General features: G+C 33.7%; 1 long non-coding RNA gene across 1 annotated transcript in view; it reads right to left on the bottom strand.

Moving 5' to 3' along the window:
- The window catches only part of LOC149419378 (uncharacterized), a 165,725-nt gene that overhangs the window by 142,823 nt on the left and 640 nt on the right, over positions 1-22,262 (bottom strand). The gene's annotated exons all lie outside the window — the stretch shown is intronic.

Here is a 22,262-nt window from a genome sequence, read left to right as displayed (position 1 = left end):
TAATTTAATGACACGAGACATTCTTTGAAATAGTTCCTTCCCTTTACCCATAGCCAATTGTGAATATTTTTTTATATTAAGATGATCAGTTTCCGATTTTCTGGTATCTATATTGAGTGAATTGAATATATTGGGAGTAATATAAGAGAATTGTCGCTAAGCGAATGCTATTTTTTCTGGAGGAATTACACATTTTAGGTGTGACGAGTAATGGGTGTGAATATTTTGTTGTGTTTTTTCCATGTGTGTATACGAATAGCCTTAATGTATAATTGAAGAATATCTAGGATTTTAAATTTTTTGAAAAGTGGCTCTGACAGGTGTGACGGGTGAAATTTGAATATTATCCTTAGCAATAGTTTTTCAGTTAAAATCATGGGACGGAGAATTGAAGATGCACAACCTCCTCATCCCACAATTCCATAAGTAGCAATTGCTTGAAAGAGTGCGTAGTAGACACATTTTAATGTTTTTAGGATAGATCTGAGAAATCAGAAAATGTAACATAATTTTTTAAAATGAAGAGTCTTTTTGTTGTATAATTGATATGTGCCTCCCAGCGCAGTTGATCATTTATAATAACACCTATGTACTTGATTTCGTTAGATATTTTTAGGTTCCCGTATGAGCAATTATTGTGAGGTGATGTAGGCATGGTGAGATCTTGTAGGCATGAATAGATGGTAAGTTAATGACAGTTTTTTTCACAGTGATGGAACAATTTACATATATTAAATATTGAACACAAAAAAGGTGACCATTTCAACAGTTGAATTTGGGTGCCACCTCTGGGCTGGAGTTCCACAATACTTTAAAAACCTACTTGATTATGTGCAAAAGAGGGCGGTCCGTCTGATTGACAATCGATTATTAAGATGAGATAATACCCTAAAATAAATCCAGAATCTTAAAGACGTAAGTGAAGCAGCCGTGTACAAACATATGCGACGCGCGGCCCTGGTGTATTGGACAGAACTGCGGTTGAATTTTCCCTATCAAATTTCTAAAATAAAGTAGGAATCTTAACGACATAAGTGATAAAGTCGTGTAAAAAACAATAATCAGCGCGCGGCTCGGCATAATCGACGGACCTACGGTCGACTTTGTCCTAGCAGGCCTAGAAAATCGAACTTTCCGTGGGCTTCATTTTAATTATTTCTGATGCACGCATTACTAAAAGCTCAAATATTTCTAGAAGGATCCCTCGGGAAGTTACTAATTCATCGTCTAGAAAAATAAAATCTTGTGCATTAAATGCCAATTTAACGTACAGCACATACATATATGTATATAAGTACAAGGTACACGGCATTACCAATCGACGTTGTAAATGCAGCAATCAGTATGTTTAAGATAGGGGAAACTTAATACAGGTAAAATAGTAATAAAATGAACTAAAAAATAAGATCATGACAAAATTCGTGCATTTACAAACCTTTGGTAATAAATTCATCTTAGCAGTACAAGAGAAAATGTGCAGAGTCCAAAATAAATTGGTGGTAGTCTTCATGTTTCTTCGCTAAAAACCTGTCTTATCTCAGCAAATATTGATACTATCGAAATATATATCGTGGTCTCATTCGATTCAGCACTAATGAAACATGATAAACGATACCTTACTCGATCCAGTTTGTAAACATGCATATTTCAAAAGTTCTCCCCCTCCCCCTAGAGGGGTGATCCGCAACTTATTTTGGGCAGACTCTGCAGATGTTCAATAATACTGCCAATACGAATGCATGACCAAAAATTCATGAAGCACGACTTTTGCCATTTATAAAATCCTATTTTACCTGTACTAAGCTGTCAACATTTTATCTGTACTAAACTGTCAATATTTTACCTATAATACGCTGTCAACATTTTACCTGTACTAAACTGTCAAAATTTTACCTGGCTAAACTGTCAACAGTTTACCTATACTAAGCTGTCAACATTTTGAACAGATTTCGGATTATTTGTATAGTGTTGTTTTCGTGAAAGGTGTTAATGATATAATTTACGTTGTTAATAATATCATTGTCGTTGTTAATAATATCATTGTCGTTGTTAATAATATCATTTTCGTTGTTAATGATATCATTTTCGTTGTTAATAATATCATTGTCGTTGTTAATAATATCATTGTCGTTGTTAATAATATCATTATCGTTGTTAATAATATCACTGTCGTTGTTAATAATATCATTGTCGTTGTTAATGATATCATTGTCGTTGTTAATAATATCACTGTCGTTGTTAATAATATCATTGTCGTTGTTAAAAAAGGTAGATTGTTTAAGCTCGAACTCATAAGAAATAGGTATTCAGACGTTACTGGAAATATCTTACGTAACAGCAAATTAGTGAAATACGATTTACAGTCCAGTCAGGAGAGATGGAAAAGGCCTTTGCCTTGCAAAAGGTAGTTTCGATCTCTGTTGGTGAAACTGGTACATCTGTGGATTAAACCTATACCGCAGTTTACAAAAGCACCATTTACTACCCTCATGGTGGTTTGGAAATGAGTTCACAAAATCATCATAATTATGTAATAAATAACTTGAATTAATTAAGTTAAATTTTTAAAAAAAAATAAAAAATTCATCTTTTCGCCGTTGTAACTCTTAATCTAATATTCTTAGAAAAAAAAGAAGTTATTATCTCAAAAATTATAAATTTATCTTTTTCTTGTTTGTTTTCAACCACTTTGTCGTAAAATAACCTTTAAGGAATTGAAAATGAAACAATTTTGGCAACATTCATACAATATAAGAACCGTAGCAGAAGTCACCCAACATGAAAAACTATCATTTTTTCTTTAAAACTAAAAAAAATAATATATTTTTCAAACCACTCTTACTGACTGGATTATTAGACCTTCGTCCAGTAGTCGATAGATGTAGTTAGGTATTTATCAACCTGACACTAATGTGTATATCATTCTAATTTTCAGTTCCTCGAATTAGTTAGAATATGTTATTTAATACAAATTTAAAATATTTGTATATACAGGGTTTTCCAATAAGAGTTATTATTTTGATATTCAATCGTAAAAGATCAATGGTTTCGTTGCTTGTGTGGCACGTAGCGCCATGTTGTTGAAAGTAAACGTTGTCCAGATCAATACCATCCAATTCCGGCCATAAAAAATCATTCATCTCTCAATAGCGCAATCCATTCACCGTAACTGTTGCTCCAGCCTCATTTTCGAAAAAGTAAGGTCCAATGACTCCCGGGACAATAAACCGCACCAAACAGTCACACGTTGAGGATAGAGAGGATTTTCAACAATAACTCTTGGTTTTTCCGAGCCCCAGATGCGACAATTTTGCTTGTTGACGAAGCCAACGAGGTGGAAATAGGCCTCATCACTCAAGATGATTTGCGCTTGATTCACTCAAATGAATTTTAATAATTTCAATGCGTTGTTGAAGCGTTTGAAGTTGTTTTTTGTTAAAGATTGAATATCAAAACAACACCACTTATTGGAAAACCCTGTAGTAATGAATTTAAATTTAATGTAATGCGACAGTGAATAAGTGATAAATATAAAACTTATACAAGTTAAGAATAAATTATGAACCTTTTTTCCTTTAAAAAACCATAAAATCTCATTAAAAAATATTTGGGGGGGGGGGGGTTGTAGAGAATTTAAAATTTGTATTTTGATAAAGCTGAAAAATAAAAGTAGAAAATTTAAAAATAAACATTTAGATCTCGACAATAGCTCCACCCTTCGTGTCCAAAACTATCATATGTGTCAATCGGGAGCCAACCATACACATTACCAATTTTCTTTGAAATCGGTTGGGCGGTTTCGGAGATTAGCGTTTACGAACCCAGTGACACGTGATTTTATTTATTAATAAGATAAAGCAAAATTTCGTAATATAGATAATAATTATTAACTTACAAATAATTGCCAAAAAATTATTAAAAAAGTGTATTTTAATTATCTTAGTTTTATAATTCAAAAAACAAATTTATTAAAGTAGCACATATATTTACTAGATGTTTGATACACCTTATATATTTTTTTTAAATATTCAGTGTTTTTTGGTATTTTAGCCTCAAAATTTTGAACTAAAAAGACAGCTCAGCCGTTCCTCTTAAAATAATGTGGCTCTGTGATTATTGGCTAGCTTTTCCCTAGTTCTACAATAATTCAATAAATTAAACTGTAATATGAGATTTGAATAATGCTTATGAGAACGAAGGTTAAATAAATAATAAAATAAACGTTCCCTAGAGAAGTTTGGCCGATTAGCATCTACTTGAACTTTAACAAGACTTTTTGCGATACATATTATTGAGTTATATAAGGTATTTCTTATTTATTACCCACCCGATTCGTAGACCAATAAATTCGTCACGATTGAAGTACGTTTTCATAACTTCCAAACTTAAGACGTCCAATCTTAGTAAAAAAATCTATGGAAAATGAGAAGTACAGTCCGTCACGGAAGTATAGAAAAAAATGAAGGGCGCTGCGAGATGTTTTAAATGTAAAAACAATGTTACTTAAAAAACCTTAACCTCCAACTTCTAACATTTCCCATGTATTCGAATAGGTACATACTACACTGGCGTGAGTTGTGCGCCTAGGTTTTATTTCATACATTGTAATGGATTTTATGTTATTTAAAAATATTATTTATTAGAAATTGAATAAAAACTTAGGTAACCCAAATAAAACATCACTCCTTTTTTGCTCATACATAAAGAAATATTAAAGCGGCTATTAACTGTCTTTGATGGTTTAGAAAGGTAATTTAAATGTTTTCTTTTCCGATTTTATGTCCTGGTTAAATCTTCCCCATAGGAAAAACTAAACCCTTCCACACACTTTTCCATAAATGATCATCTAGTCAATCAACATTATGCAAGTGCATTATATAAGCAAAATAAATACAAAACAATACAAGAACAACACGTCAACTCACCAGAGATCAAATGGGAAAATAATTCACCGACTCCAGATATTTTCATATCAGAGGGTTCAGCTCGGTAGAACTTCTAACAGGGCCTATAAATCCTACTGATCCCTCAACATAAATATTTTAAAAATCTTTCCTTATCCTACATATATTAAAAATGAATGATTTTTGCATTTTTATATATAAATTTTTTGATAGATCTAATACGCCTAAATTTTTAATGAGAGAGCTAGGTATAATGCCAATAGCCGAAATAACGAATGGTATAATTGAGAGAAATTATAGTTATTTTCTTATTTGTGAATGTCCCTTTTTTGCTAAATGTAAATATGCTATAATAATAATATCAATTATTATCATTAATTCTATTTATTTATTCTTTAAGGGGACTCAATAATATTATAGAATATTGATTGTTCGTTGTAATTAATTATTAATTCAATTAAATTTTTACAATTTTAATAAGTGTTTTTGTTGATTGTAATTATTACATCCGTAAACTGCACACACGGAACTTACTTTTGGGAGATTTTTATTAATATTGATCAAAATAGAAAAAGTAAAACAACGCCACCAAGTACTAAATAAATTTAATTTGACGTTATTGAAAGGATTGTCCACGTCAATATGCTACACTAACGGCTCTAGCGGCCATTGTTGATACTGCCAATATATTACTGGAGTTAAAAAAATTAACAAAATTAGTAAAATTAATTAATAAAATAATTAAATAAATTAATAATAAAATTAACCGGTGTTCAGAAATTAGCGGTAGGTATTAGTAAATTTCTAATAGGATATGGTTCTACATCATACTCTAAGGAATTTAAATATTCGAAGATCTTATTTTTTGTATTTAACAAAATAATTGTAATGAAAAGTTGTTTTTAATATTTTTAATCATTCAAGAGGCAAAAATAATAAAAAAATACGAGGAAGAAATACGCACTTTGAGAAAATTAGTTTAAGAATTTAAAAATAGAGTTATATCGTTTTCTGTCAAATGTCTAGCTGTGAAATTCTAAGGTCAAGCATACCCCGACGGCCTCCATGGTCTAGGGTTAAGGTTTTCGACTAGCAATCCGAAGATCGCGGATTCAAATCCCGGCCTTAAAAAAAATAATGTCATTAATTAAAAATTAAATAGTATACTTGCGGCACGTTGAAAATACTCTTAGTATCCCCCTGGTAAAAAATACCACCATTAAAATTTGAAACATTGCTTGAAATTGGTTTTGTTGTGTTTGGTGACCAGATGTGAGGAGCCAGGTACTTCCCCACCTTCCTCTTCTCCATCTCCTTACAACATATCTAAATTGGGGGTACCACAGTCTCATTGGTTCCAGACAGTTGAAAGCAGTTCTGATTCTTGTGCGGTATTCACATTTTAAAAAACTTCACATTTGAATCTACTAAAATTTGTCCCAAATATATACACTTCAATTTTATTAAATTTGTACACTTTTTTAACGGACTGTATACTGAAATTCAGAAGTTCCTTCGCCGGAATTTAATACTATGTAAATACGAATAAAGCTTTTTCTTCCCCTATCACAGTAAGTACCAAACCGGAATACAACTTTTTTTTCTTTAGAAGGCAGTTGTAAGTGACTTCCGTCCTAAATATTGGGCCAATGTGTTTACAAGTTTTTACCCACAGCGAATGAGTAATGAAGGTACAATGGAATAAATGTATGAAGTTTTTGAATCTTAATCGGTTATTTTTACTGGTGATTTAATATTCACATTCGATTCAATGTATTGAAGTTTGCTACTATCAAGAGAAAACAATTATTTTATCAATTATTTTATTGATGTTCAGGTATAAATATTTAATTTTTTTCCGATCATTTTATAAATAACTTAATTTGCCACATTATACAATAAAATCATAACCGAAAATGGGTTCGTAAGTAGGAAATTTTTAACTTCTAAGCAGTTTTCATAGGCCTTATACATTATTTTATCTGGGCTTATAGAAAGACGTATCTAAAAAATAATCGATTTTTTCAAAGGCCAAGATGTATTCTACTCGCAGTATTTAATTAAAACAATGGAAATATTTCTAGGCGACCAAATTTTCAAACCAAAAACACATGATTTTGCATTACTGCGTAGTGCATCGCCTTAAACGTCTTTATTGAATCGAACTCACCGAATCAAACGAATCTAAAATCGGTCGCTTGCTTTCTATTTTTTTAATCTGGCATGCAAGCTGCCTAATGGATACCTAATAATACAAGCTGCCTAATGGATACCTAATAATACAAGCTGCCTAATGGATACCTATTAATGCAAGTTGCCTAATGGATACCTATTAATACAAGCTGCCTAATGGATACCTATTAATACAAGCTGCCTAATGGATACCTATTAATACAAGCTGCCTAATGGATTTCTATTAATGCTCCGTAATACACGAAGAAAACTTACTGAAATTAAATACTGTTAATTTATTAAAAATCTGGTCAAATTTTTAATTCATCTTTAACGAATGAATTGACAGAGTTATTAGGACGGCAGAATACGTGTTCGCAGAAACATTGATATTGACATACTGATATTGTCTCATTTCGTCATGATATTTATTAGGAAAAGAACACGTGTTCTCGATATAGTCTGAATGAATAATATTTATCAGGAAATTTAAATGATTTCACCTTTTTAACAGGATCATTTTCAAGAGACAACAAAAAGATATAAATATTGTTATAAGGAGAAAATAATGAGGAGAAAATATTTAATATAACAAAACTCGTTTAAAATAGACCAAAAATCTCTCAACAAATGCCGAAATTGCATTTAAATATACACACATTTCATGCCCAGGACATGTTAAATAACAGATCAAATGTTTTTTAATAATTTTCTGAGCATATTTTGCGATTTTTTCCATAGAGGAAATTTCAAAAAATTGCTCTTTCAGCTCTAATTTTTTTTTAAATATTACGGTATAAATTGGTAGCAATTCAGAATGCGGGGGCTTATAGCTAAGAATTCCTACACACAGACTCCAAAATGAATATTTTGTTTTATTATTAAATGTCAATGCGTAAATAAAACGTGGGATTCCCTGCAAACCAGCATGCCTATTATATATGGTCATTAAACTTTAGTAAGTAAGTTAGCATAGGCTCAATACCGTAACCTTTAACGAAAGTATAAAGTGAACATACAAACTTACAAACCATGGCAAATTGCGGCAGGGAATACCGTAGCAATACAGTAACATTCAACTAAAGAGATACCTACAGTTATTAGTTCTTACAAAATGCCATACTACAGACATCTTCATCAATGGCTGAACAAATTTAATACTCGAAGAGTCTACCCGTAGAGATTAATTGCACTAATCCTACACTCATTCCCGAGAGATTCCAATAAAAATATTACAAATAGAGTCCTGTTCGGGTGTATTTGAGTCTCATTCAAATGGTGTAAAATGTTTAACCGAGAGTTTTTGGACAAGGAAGTTAACGTGTGACCATTAATACGAATCCTTGCCTTTTATAACAAGGAAGTTAACGTTTGACCATTAATACGAGTCCTTGCCTTTTATGATAAGTATGTTAACATTTGACCATTAATACGAGTCCTTGCCTTTTATGACAAGGAAGTTAACGTTTGACCATTAATACGAGTCCTTGCCTTTTATGACAAGGAAGTTAACGTTTGACCATTGATACGATTCCTTGCCTTTTATGACAAGGAAGTTAACGTTTGACCATTAATACGAGTCCTTGCCTTTTATGACAAGGAAGTTAACATTTGACCATTAATACGAGTCCTTGCCTTTTATGACAAGGAAGTTAACGTTTGACCATTAATACGAGTCCTTGCCCTTAATGACAAGGAATTTAACATTTGACCATTAATACGAGTCCTTGCCTTTTATGACAAGGAAGTTAACGTTTGACCATTAATACGAGTCCTTGCCTTTTATGACAAGGAAGTTAACGTTTGACCATTAATACGAGTCCTTGCCTTTTATGACAAGGAAGTTAACGTTTGACCATTAATACGATTCCTTGCCTTTTATGACAAGGAAGTTAACGTTTGACCATTAATACGATTCCTTGCCTTTTATGACAAGGAAGTTAACGTTTGACCATTAATACGAGTCCTTGCCTTTTATGACAAGGAAGTTAAAGTTTAACCATTAATACGAGTCCTTGCCTTTTATGACAAGGAAGTTAACGTTTGACCATTAATAGGAGTCCTTACATTTTATGACAAGGAAGTTAATGTTTGACCATTAATACGAGTCCTTCCTTTTATGACAAGGAAGTTAACTTTCGACCATTAATTCGAGTCCTTGCCTTCTGTAATGATCTCTTACATTTAATATTTAACTGCGATATTTGGATAGCGGAATAGTAATCAAAAGATTGTAAATAACACAGTGTATTTATTTCGGAAAACAAGTGATAAAGACGAGACGCTGGCCAACCTTTCACGCTGTCTCTCTCATACAAGACGTCAGACACACGTTCTTACAATTTTATTTTAAAAGCTTTTGAATCATTTATGATATTTAGATGAAAAAAAAATAGTGAGCGTTTATTTACCTCCAACTGACCTCCAACTCTCCCAACAGTCTAACTAAAACTACCGATTCGGTCTACGCGCACCGCTTATTGCGTTTTAATAGTGGAACAAGTTTCTACGAGATATTAATACTGATTGTAGCTCTATATATTGATTTTGATGCAATTTCATTAATGAAGGTGACCGTGCAAGGTACATACATACCTACTATGTCTACTATATAGGTTCCTACCCTAAGGACTGACCTTTTTCAATTTATGAGTACTGAAAATAACAAACAAAAATCGGCCCGTTCAAATAGAAGGTCTGAATATCGGATTTCTATTTGCATACTAAAGTAGGTTCATACTGTTTTAAAATTATCTGGAACTCTTACATACAGCAATAACAATAACATTATATTATGGAACGTAATGGCCTCATTCATAGTGCTAGAATGTTCGTTTTTTTCAATAATCAAATTAGGATGGATTGTTTCACAGAATTTGAACAATTCATTAAATTTCAACGTTCATTTTCGGGTTCTGTGAATCTCCTATTCAAGTTCTGTTATTATATTATAATTTTCCTACCGAATTGGGTTTGCCTCCCCTCGAACCACGCTTCCAATAAGCTGTATTTAACTGTAGTATGTCTACGACTCCTGATGAAGAGAACATTGCTCTCGAAACATGCAGATTTTATATCTAATAAAGTAATGTGACTTTAATTCATTAAATACATGTGTGCCTCACTAAAAGCTCTTAAAGGTGAGCTTTGAGGTAACAAAATTTGCACAGACCGTGCAAATAGTAGTTGTTGTACGAAAGTTACGGTCTAGTATTTTCAGACATTTTTTGTTTTTAATGAGTTTTATTATTCACAATGTACATTTGTTACGTATAAATTTTATTTAACTAGCGACTGGTTTCGACACGTCCGTGTCATTAACTAGCTATTTTAAAACTTAATTTTTAAGTGCAGAAATATGGGGTTTTTTATTTGTTTAAAAAATAATAATTTCTCCGAGTTCGCTAATCATTTGATAGAGACAGGCCATAGCTTCAACCGGGATAAAACAAAGTTTAAACATTCTAACATTAATAAATATTTTAATTTGTGCGCATTAGAAACATTAGAAATCAACAAAAAATTAATTCAAGCATTAATATAGTAAATAAAATAATAGCACCTTGCAAATCACCTCTATTGACAATGTTTCCCGTTATGTTGACTCCTCCCTCCGTTTCCCTCTCAACACCCTCCCCCTCCCTCAAATCCCCTCCCACCAATGAACCAAACTAAATAAAACCCCATATTTCTGCACTTAAAAATTTAGTTTTAAAATAGCTAGTTAATGACACGGACGTGTCGAAACCGGTCGCTAATTTAATAAATTTATACGTAACAAATGTACATTGTGAATAATAAAACTCATTAAAAACAAAAAATGTCTAGAAATTGTTACATAGTGAATGCCAAAGAAATACAAAAAATAGTATTTTCAGCTCATAATTTTTAAAGCAGAAATCTTTTCATTTGTCTGAAGCAGCAAAACTACCTAAATATGAGCTCTGTTTGTATATATTACTATACCTTCGTCATGACTCATGACTGTTGCGGAACATTTTCAGTCTTGGCTTAGGTAGGTAGGTATATACTAGGTCAACGCAATTATGTTCGCCTGTTTCATTGCCACTAAAAAAAGTCATGTAATGAAACGGGCGAAGCCGGGCAGTAAAACAAGTTCGCTATAATTAAGATCCTAATATGTCTATAAAATTTTCAAACTTCACGAACTAAAACCAGGGAAACATGAAACTAGCACAATAATTCCATGGCAGATCTGTCCTAACGGTAAATCTTACATTTATTTTATAAAAAAGTTTTAATATTGTATGTTTCATATAAGGTGTGTTGAACAACAACTAACCTTACAACATACAAAAGAGCGCTCTTATAAAGCCAACAAACACGAAAATGAGGTCTACAAACATGAACATGAGAGAATCAATGAAGTTGAGGAAATCAACACACATGAAGACAAAGAAAGCAAAAAACATGAAACTGTAGTCTACAAAAATTAAGACGAGGAAATTATCAAATATAAGATGGGGAAATCATGATACAAAACCATCACGACAACCTACAGTCCTGAACAGGAATCTCTAGGGAGGAGTTTGTGAATAAAATTATACTATCCTACGTATCTTTAATATTCGTCTAACTAACTAACTAACCATCACGCCGTTTCCCCGCAGGGGTAGGCAGAGAGGACGGACCGCCAAATAACTCGGTCTTGGCACACACTCCTTGCCTCATTCACATTCACACATATTCTCATACATGCTCTTCTACTGTTCTGACTCTTGACATGGACCGACTTAAGTATCTGATTCACTTGGTCGTGCCATGTCTTCCTCGGGCGTCCCCGGCTACCATTCACATTTGCATCGTATATTCTCCTTACACTCCTTTCTTCGCTCATTCGCTCCACATGCCCAAACCATCTAAGCGTCCCTTTCTTGATCTTACTCATTACGCTTACATCAGCCTTGCACCCTTTGCGGATCTCCACATTCCTCACACGATCATACATGGTTTTACCACACATACGCCTCAGGGATCTCTTTTCAACAGCATTCAATCTACTTTCATCCTTTCTTTGCCAGTTCCATACATCAGGGTAGGTACCAGCACTCCATTGTGGACTGCTATCTTCGCTTCTTTGGACATTTTTTTGTTAGCGCCAACTGCGTTCAGTCCTCCATTAATGGAGTAAAAATATAATTTGTAAAATTCTTCTAAATATATTTATTCATAAAACATACATTAATAAAATATAATAAAAATAATAATAATGTCATTAAAACATATTTATGAAAGCAATGAAGAAATTCACGTTCCGTTAAAACAATAGACCGGAAATTGGTCAAATAAGCAGTAACAATAATTCCGCGTTCTTCAAGTGATTATCGTTCCATTGCTCATTGTGAACTAATTCTCCATATCAAAGGACAATGACATTTACAAAAGTTATCACACGTTCACCTTCTGACATTACTTTTGCCCCACGTACATACAAACAATAATTCTCCCTCCCAGAACACGAGTTATTTAATTCATCAAGAAACATGTATTATATTATATTTCTGAAAGAAATAGTTTGTATTAGAGTCTAATACAAACTATTGGTAGATACTATCACTGTTGTGTATATGTTTTTTGTATTTTAAAACAAATTGTTATTTTTTATTGTTATCACTGAAATAAGTTTTATCTTTTTTTAATATTTTTATGTGAAAAGTTGCCATCGACAAACTACTGAAAAGTAGTTTATTGGAACTTTTCTGTTTTTTTCCTGTATTTTATCTTATTATTTACTGTAATATATATTTTTGTCTTGCTTTCTTTATATATACATATTAGTTTAAAAAAGTCTTCTTTATTTAAACCTTTGTAAACAATATTTTTTTAATGTAAATAAATAAAATAAAATAACATTAATAATATATACGTTATAATTATACAAATCAATCAATTGTTTTTTGTGTTTTAACGAGCTGCTTCATGCAAGTATTTGAGGAAGATCCCCATCCAATACTTTTATATTTTATTAGAGCATTATAGACTTTATTCCGATCATTAGTATATAGTACATCGCGTGTATTTTTATTTAGTATAATAATTAATACTTTTGTTTTTGCAATACGGCGGATTTCGAACCCGCAACCTGCAGAAATGTATTTTAATACATAGACCATCGGGGGCTTCTGAATTCTAATAATTGACCTTTCATAGAAGAAGACGATCTAAAATAACTTCGTAAAGTTCATTTCACTAAAAACCATGTAAATATAAACATAACCTTTTCGTTTTAACATTGACTGAACCGGTTTCGTTTTGCCGAGCGAACTTCAGAGCATTATGTGGAAAAATTTTAACTTTAGCAAGGATATTTACAACATCTTTGCGAGTCAACTAAAAGCTAAACGATACTAGGTCAAACGGTAGCATCCATAACGTAGATATAAAATTTAATATTGCGCGCTGTTGCGAAAAGCTTTTTGTATCGAAAATACAAGAACATAACAACAATGAATATACTTCACCATTCGGTTCCATAAAATAACGGTGACTAGCTTCGTGGCCTATAAAGGTGGTCAGTTCAAGTCAGCCATTTTCCTCGGAAAAGCAACGTAACTTAGAGAATTGCTTCTCTAAGGTTATAATAGATACATTCCCAACACAGTGTGTACGAGCATCATTATAATCACGATGTTCTTATGATTTATTTTATTAGAAACATTATGTTGAATCAACAAGAATCGTAGTGTGTAGTGGTATAACAACAATATTCCAATAAAATATAAATTTATATATGCATATTATATTATCTTCAAAAGAAGGCGCTCAGGAAAAAAAATCTCTAGGGCCTTTATCATCTTCGGAGATGCTGTGTAGAGAGTCTTTTTATAGAAAGGAAGGAGAGGAATTTCTGAGAAGGAAAAAGTTATAAGGGTTGAGCACGAATCTGAGGTCAATGTGTGCAGGAGCGACAGTTCTATGAATCCATCCCTCCCACTGTGGTGCAAGGTGATGGGTCGAAAGAGTACGGTTAGAGAGATCAAAAGGTCTCCATCAACCAGTCTCTCCCGATGCAAACGCATCCGCCACAAAGGCCTAAACAAACCTCACCCCATGAACCCGAACACCCTGCTAAGTCACCAAGTAGTAGTGAACCACTTGGGGTGACCTATGGCAGGGGTGTTGGTTATCCAATAAATTGTTCCCGGGGCGGTGGTACCCCCACCCACCTTCGAAATTGAAATACAATGGAATGGAATGCTACAGGGTTTTCCAAGAGGTGTTATTTTGAATAGCCCGCTATTTCGGTAGGTGTTACTTTTGAAGCTGTCATTTTTTGACATTTGACAAGTAGAAACTACTTCATTAATAAAAATGGAACGATACGCGCTTCAAAAACGCATTAAAATTATTAAAATTAACTTGAGTGAATCAAATGCAAATCATCTTGAGTGATGACGTCCATTTTCACCTCGGTGGCTTCGTCAACAAGCAAAATTGTCGCATCGAGAGCTCGGAAAACCCAAGAGTTATTGTTGAAAAGCCTCTCTATCCTCAACGTGTGACTGGTGCGGTTTATGGACCAGTGGAGTCATTGGACCTTACTTTTTTGAAAATGAGGCTGGAGCAACAGTTACGGTGAATGGATTGCGCTATCGAGAGATGATTAATGATTTTTTATGGCCGGAATTGGATGGTATTGATCTGGACAACGTTTACTTTCAACAATATGGCGCTACGTGCCACACAAGCAACGAAACCATTGATATTTTACGATTGAATATCAAAATAACACCTCTTATTGGAAAATCCTATATATTATGCAATGAAATATTTATTTTATTATTTTGGCTGTCCACAAGATTTACAACTGTTTCACCCTTTATGTACTTGTATGTATTTTTTTAAATTATAAATTAATTTCAGAGCGAAATTGTTTTTCACTATGATACAAAAACGCAGAAGTTGTCACATAAATAAAGGGTCAAATCGGGTATAAAAGTCAACTTCTAATGTGTTCTACATCTATCAAACACATTATTATGTATAGTGTAGGTATACCGTTTATGATAGCAGACAATAAAATACTCATTCAATTATTTGCTATATAAGAACTCTGTTATATTTATTGTAAGAACATTTGTACATTCATAAAAACTGCGTGTGTTTTTTATTATTTCCTATGTATTTCACACTGGGAGTAAAAAATCTCCCGGTTTCTTTTTTTAGCCAATGACGGTCTCAAAAAAGTGACACGGTGATGTTGCTCGAAGAAAAGAATTATTGAGGCGACTAATCCCTTGTTTACGTTGAACATAAAAAAAGCTGCTGACTTATTTTTTAACCACGAACAACAATGGCGACCATTCATCGATACGACTATTGGCAAGGAAAAAAAAACGCCGTGAGCCTTTTTACTCCCAATATGAACACAGCATTACTGGTTTTTATAATAATTGTTTTCTGCGACGCATTTCTGAAGTATTTTAACTAGTTTTTTCAACAAAAACATATAGGTTTGAATGAACCACGACATAGTTCATTGTGCCCTCTACAAATTGTGTCACGCATTGCTATTGAAAGGGATTATTTAGTACGAAAAAGGAAATCCTGAAACACGGGGAATAGGATTAAGGATATAATAATTATGCCATTTTGGAACCTACCATGGCACGCAGAAGACAGGAGATATTAGATATAGGCTGTGCCTGTCACCAATGTCCTGAAAACTGAATATAAACAAACCCAACTGACAACTAGCTGAATATACAGGATGGCGCATGACATTTGTGTTTTTTTTTAATTAACATAAAATACAAATCAAAAGTTTATTTTTTTACGTTTCACACAATATGGGAACTTTTATATTACCTACACGGTTTTAAAATGTGTTTTAGGTAAATGTGATCCTTTATGGCCCACACACTCAAGAAACCCTTTTTCGTGCACTCTCTCAAGCATGACGACGGGTATATTGGCAATCTGAGCTCCAATATTGTCCTGTAGAATGTACAAGATCTGGTGACGATTTTTGTTCAGGTAACCCAACAGGAAAAATCGCAGGGGGCTATATCAGGGAAGCTTGCAGACCGCAGACCAGTAGATGTCCCCCCTCTGCGAGCGAAGGTTTCTCTCAAAAGTGTGGGCTATGGCTCTTGTTGGAACTTGTTGGAATCACACAACCCCTAGTTCAATAGCTTCGAAATAAGCATAAAAATAATCCTAGATCATGGTAAAATAACCTGCTGAATTCACGATTACACACCGAAAACAATGAGCCCAGCCAATTTATTAATAATCCCTTCAAGTTATTTGTAATCCGGTTAAAAATGGGATTTCAAGCCCTTAACCCTTAGGATACGACCAACTACAATAGCAGTTGAGTGACATCATAACTACCGTTAGGTGCACTGCAATGTGCAGTGGATAGAGCTAGAGTTTAGAAGTTTTGATGCATTTCAATATTGTCCATGAAAATTCCTTAGTAAAACGTTGACATTGTAGATGCCTGTAAATTATTTCACATATATTTTTCAATGTTATGTTTGGCTCTGAGATATTTACAAATTATTTGCTCTCTTCTAAGGGTCAATGAATGAATTGATAAGTTTCCTGTTAAGCTAAAGAGTAATATACTATCACGTTTTCGTAACACGTGTTCATAAAAATATTAATATTTTCGCATTTTGTCATTTTGTGTCATTATTATTCTACAAAATTTTCTTTTTTTCTTAAATGCATACTTTATCTTTATATAATTTGTTCTATGTTTCATGAAACACCCAATCGGGCGTAATAAATGTTTGTTGATTACAAATTTGCTTTACAACAAACTTGTTTTTGTTTATTCCTATACTAATGTTAAGCTATGTTCTGTATAATACCCAATCTGGTATTATAAAGGTTTGCTAAATACTTACATGCTCAACAATAAACATTTCATTTACATTTTTATATTTATTTTACTAACATCAATAATGTTATTAAATATTGTTACGCTACTACTTTCATAGTACCTATCTTGTACACTTATTTATGTATATTTTTTTTTTATTAATAATTTTTTTATTAAGTATTTAATGAATTTAGAGAGTATCAGCAATGTTAACTAAAATAATTCAAACAATTAGTTTTCGTTGCTTTAGATTTTTTTTTATTGAACTACTATTACTTGAATGTATAACAAATCTCAACGATAACTAGTATTGTACCTGCTTGCTTATATTGTCTGTACTCGGCCTATTATGCGATGTAATATACACTCATTATTGTACTCCCGGTCAGCTTACCTTAAACATTGTACATATGTAAAAGCTTTCATGGCGTGAATAAATAAATAAATAAATAAATTATCAATTCTCATTTTTCTCCGTGTGCCACGGTCGATGATCTTTATTCTTGATATACACTGAACCTGTCCAAGTGAAAAGATCTTTGATGAAGTTCCCAGTGACCACCCCCACCCCCCGCACATGCCCTCTGCCTTCAGCTCCCTTTCCAAAAAAACACAAGTGCAGCGCGCCACCCTGTACAAGGTGGGAGTTACACAGACAAAACGTTCATATAAAAAGTGTTTGATGCCACGCAAAAGTTCGATTGCCCCATACTATGATGCACTGGTTGAAAAGCAGAATTCAATTTGAGAGGGAAATCATATGGGAATGATTATCATAGTAGGTACCATGCTATTCAGATCTGGTTACTAACCAGAGCATGGTGATTTTTATCACCAGGACTGCGATTTAAATAATACGTAAAAAAATATAGATGTGTTTACTATCAAGGTTGATTAATGATCTGTTATTATTAATTGTCTTATATATATATATGACATAATAATTAAAAAATATGGAAGAATGACGTACCTACTTATATATAAAAAAATTTAGACTTTTAAAAACTCTATAGCTCAATATGGTAATGGCCAAGTGATCTAGAAATTCCATAAAGAAAAAGCTGTCCAAAGCTCAATGTCAGAGCTTACAGTTCGAGAGTTTTTGCTGCTTAAGACAACCCTTGACACTGATCAGGTTGGTATGCTGTCCTTGTACTACCGGTATTTTAATGGAAGATGAACTAACTCCGATGAACTATGCTTCAATAATGCGTGCCGGTGCAAGGTCGGGAACACGCCGAACGCGCGCTCTACATTTGTAGACGGTTAACATCTGTCACATGGGACCGAGTCGTTTCTACGACTCGTTATTGAGTTCCTCACCTCGGCTGTGGATCGATTTGCCTGCCTCGGTATTACAACATGGTATCTTCAAGACCCACCACACAGCATCCCCGCGGATGACATAGGCCCTTAGGAAAATAATTATATTCCTTGAATATTTATATATCAATTTTCTGCTTCATAGTAAGGATGATATGGTTTAATTTCTTATGACTGTAATAAGAATCCTGAAGGGTGGTTTTGGTTTATTCACGAACCTGTAATTGCTTAATGCACCTTATACGAGTAATTGAAATGTAACTTTGCGTGTAGCGTGAATGCACTACCTTCATGCAACATTCTAACACATTGCACGGCAACAAGTTGCATTTCTTGTTCTTTAATAATTAATATTAATGCGTTTTCTTCAACTTGGTGAACAATTTTAACGGAGTCAATTAAAGTTTTTCTAGATATTCGTGACCTTAATTTAAGGTGTTGATTTTTCTAGATTTTTATGAAACTATTAAACCTTGAGCAATTTTGGAAGACATTCTTTACGTGGAGTCTTTTTGGGAGATATATATCTTAGCCTGACGCGGTTTCATAAAAGTTTTCCTACCTCATTTTTTACTAACTTACTAACCAACATCCCGTTTCCCCGCAGGGGTAGAAAGAGAGGATGGACCGCCAAACAACTCGGTTTTGGCACACACTTCTTGCCTCATTCGCATTCATACATCATCTCATTAATACTTTTTTATTACGGTGAGTTATTCGTGACTCAGGCATTGAGAAAAGAGGAACGATATTTGACAACTCTGTGCAACTATTGGCTTACGCTGATGATATCGACATAATTGCGAAAAATCCCGATGATTTACAAGACGCCTTCATAAATCTTGAAAGTTCTGCCAAAAATATGGGTCTTGTAGTAAACCAGCAGAAGACCAAATACATGGCCGTAGGATGTACCCAACAAACCCCATCTCTCGTATGTGGAAGCCAAAATTTTGAAACGGTACCAAGATTCACATACCTGGGCTCCCTGATAACAAACAATAACAACACTACTTGACGGCCGGCATAGTCCAGTGGTAACGCATTGGACTGCCATTCCGAAGGTCGCGGGTTCGAACCCGGCGTGCGCAAATAAATTTTATTTGATTAATTTGTGTTATTTCACAATTAATTCATTGAAATAATATTTAGTATATTTGCGGCACGTTCCAGAGTGGAAGATACTACCAGTATCGCCCTGGTGTAAGACCACCATTCAGAATTGAAACGTTGCTCCAAATGGCTTTAGCCGTGTTTAGTGACTAGATCTGAATAGCCAGGAACTTCCCCACCTTCCTCTTTCCCTTCCCCACTTACCTTCAGCCTCACAACATTCCCCAATTGGGGATGCCATAGTCTCACTGGCTCCAGACGGGAGCAGTTGGGACTCTTGTGAGGTATTCACTATAAAAAAAAATAAAAATAAAAAAACTACAGAGGAGATCCAGAAGCGCATCGTGAATGCAAACCGCTGCTATTTCCGCCTACAAAAACAAATAAAATCCAGACTGCTTTCCAGAACCACCAAGGTATTAGTGTACAAAACACTAATTAGACCAGTGCTTACGTACGCAGCCAAAACGTGGGTTCTAACTAAGAAGAATGAACGAGCACTGGACGTTTTTGAAAGGAAAATTTTGAGGCGCATCTTCGGACCGGTTCTAGAAAATGGATTTTGGCGCAGACGTTATAACAATGAGCTCTATACTCTGTTTAAGGAGCTATCAATAACCAAAGTCCCTGCTGAGCTCAAGACTGATAGGGAGAAGGAGCCTGGGAAGGCCAAGGTTAAGATGGAGCGACAACGTCCTCAAAGATTTGTCTGCCTTGGAGCTTCGAAACTGGAGAGAGCTGGCGCGGGACCGAGATGAGTGGAGGAAGACTCTTGAGGAGGCCAAGACCCACCAGGGGTTGTAGAGCCAAAAGTGATGATGATTACGGTGAGAAATATGATTTAAACCACGTTAGAAAGAGGGAACACCGCGCATTCAGTTTGCAGTAACTGAGGTTTAAACAGCAACTGTAAACCATGCAATCTGCAGCGATTTGCAGTAATGGAGGTTTAAACCGCAACTGTAAACCATGCAATGTGCAGTGATTTACAATAATAGAGGTTTAAATAGCAAATGTAAACCATGCAATTTGCAGTAATGGAGGTTTAAACAGCAACTCTAAACCATGCAATGTGCAGTGATTTACAATAATGGAGGTTTAAATAGCACCTGTAAACCATGCAATCTGCAGTGATTTGCAGTAATGGAGGTTTAAACAGCAACTGTAAACCATCTAATATCCAGTGATTTGCAGTAGTGGATGTTTAAACAGCAACTGTAAACCATGTAATATGCAGTGATTTGCAGTAGTGGATGTTTAAACAGCAAAACAAATAACTACAAATTTCAAATAAAGAATTACTAACTAATAAAATAATTATGGTACCTACTTTATCATTTGTCGGATATTATACATTTTGTTTTGAAGTTTATCTTGATAATGAAAATACAAATAATGCGTACCACACAGAGAAAAAAGAGTATTGATAATCTCTTCAAATTAATGGTAATCCGGTTAAAAGCGGGATTTTAGACCATTTCCTGATAAACTTAAAGTAAATTCCTAATAAATCGGAACACATGTTCATACACCTTGCCTTGATGATAAGTAATGACGAAATGCGATAATAGGAGGATTTTTATGAACACGTGTTCAGACATCAGCAAACCTATCAATTTATTCGTTAAGGGCCTGCAATCACGTTTTTAACGGGATTACTTATAATTTTTATGAGATTCTTAATAAATTAGCAATATCCTTTCTTCTCTGTGTGGTCATTATTTATATTTTCATTTTCAAAATGTGGCCAAAGTTGTCCTCAATTTATGAAAATTATTCACGAACCAAGTAACTGTTATGAACTTCTTACTAAACTGACCGCAAACTAAGTATAATATGGAAATTATGTTATTTTACGGGAAACCCACAAGATAAAGCAGCCCGGTATAAAGGAAATCATTTCATTGCATGAGGAAATTCATAAAATAACATGATAAATAAATAAAATTGCCAACACCTGATTTAGAAATAAACTTGTAAAATGTTTTATTAACGCCTAAACATTTTCGGACATTTCATGAACTATTTATACGTCGAAAGCAATGACCCGTGAAAAAAATGGGATTTCATAGTAAGAAACTTGAGTGAAAAATATTTGGTCGGTGGGTTCTGACAGAACTTACACCGCTACCTCACGGGTCAGTCGGCTGCGTGCATTAGAATGCAGACAATTTTATGCAAAGTTGCGCTGCGAAGACTCTCACACGGGTTACCGATGTGGTATACAAATTATTTCAAAAGAGTTCATATTTTTTTTTGTAAATCTTGTTAAATATTTAAATTGGGATTTGTTGATTTCATGGCGGACTGAGTGAGATTGGTCTTACTGTCAACTGACAAGACCGAGGTACGTATGACGTCACGCGTACCCTTTCAGATTTCGATCGTTTTGGCGGGCTTTGAAAAATGCATTCTTTGAAAATAATTTTAACTATGAAATCAACATTTGTAAAAAAAATATTGGAAGGCGAACTTTCATTTTGTTTAAACAAAATTTGATTACAATCATACATATTTTAGGATTTGTTCAGGTGAAAGCATTTATTAATTAGAGAGACGGATCGGAAATTTACCTTTCGAACGAACACCGTTAGTAAACTTTAGAAAATCTTTATTAATTTAGATCTGTCAATTTTCCTGTCAAAAATTAAACAAAGTGTAAATTAAGACTTATCATTAAAACAAAATAATTTTGGTACCTACTTTATCGCTTGGTTCCCACAATCGCTTTTAAAGTGAATGATTTTGCGCATTACGTTACATTATATTACACGGAAATATTTCACATCATGCACATCATCACAGACAACCAAATTAGTATGTTTGATGATAATAATAATAATATGTATGTATATACTTTCAGATAAATAAAATTTGAAAATTATTGTAATAAGATG

This window comes from Hesperophylax consimilis, chromosome 12 (genome assembly GCF_061612785.1).
Source record: "Hesperophylax consimilis isolate HC1 chromosome 12, BYU_Hcon_1.0, whole genome shotgun sequence".
NCBI lineage: Eukaryota > Metazoa > Arthropoda > Insecta > Trichoptera > Limnephilidae > Hesperophylax > Hesperophylax consimilis.
This window is presented reverse-complemented; position numbering and strand designations above follow the sequence as displayed.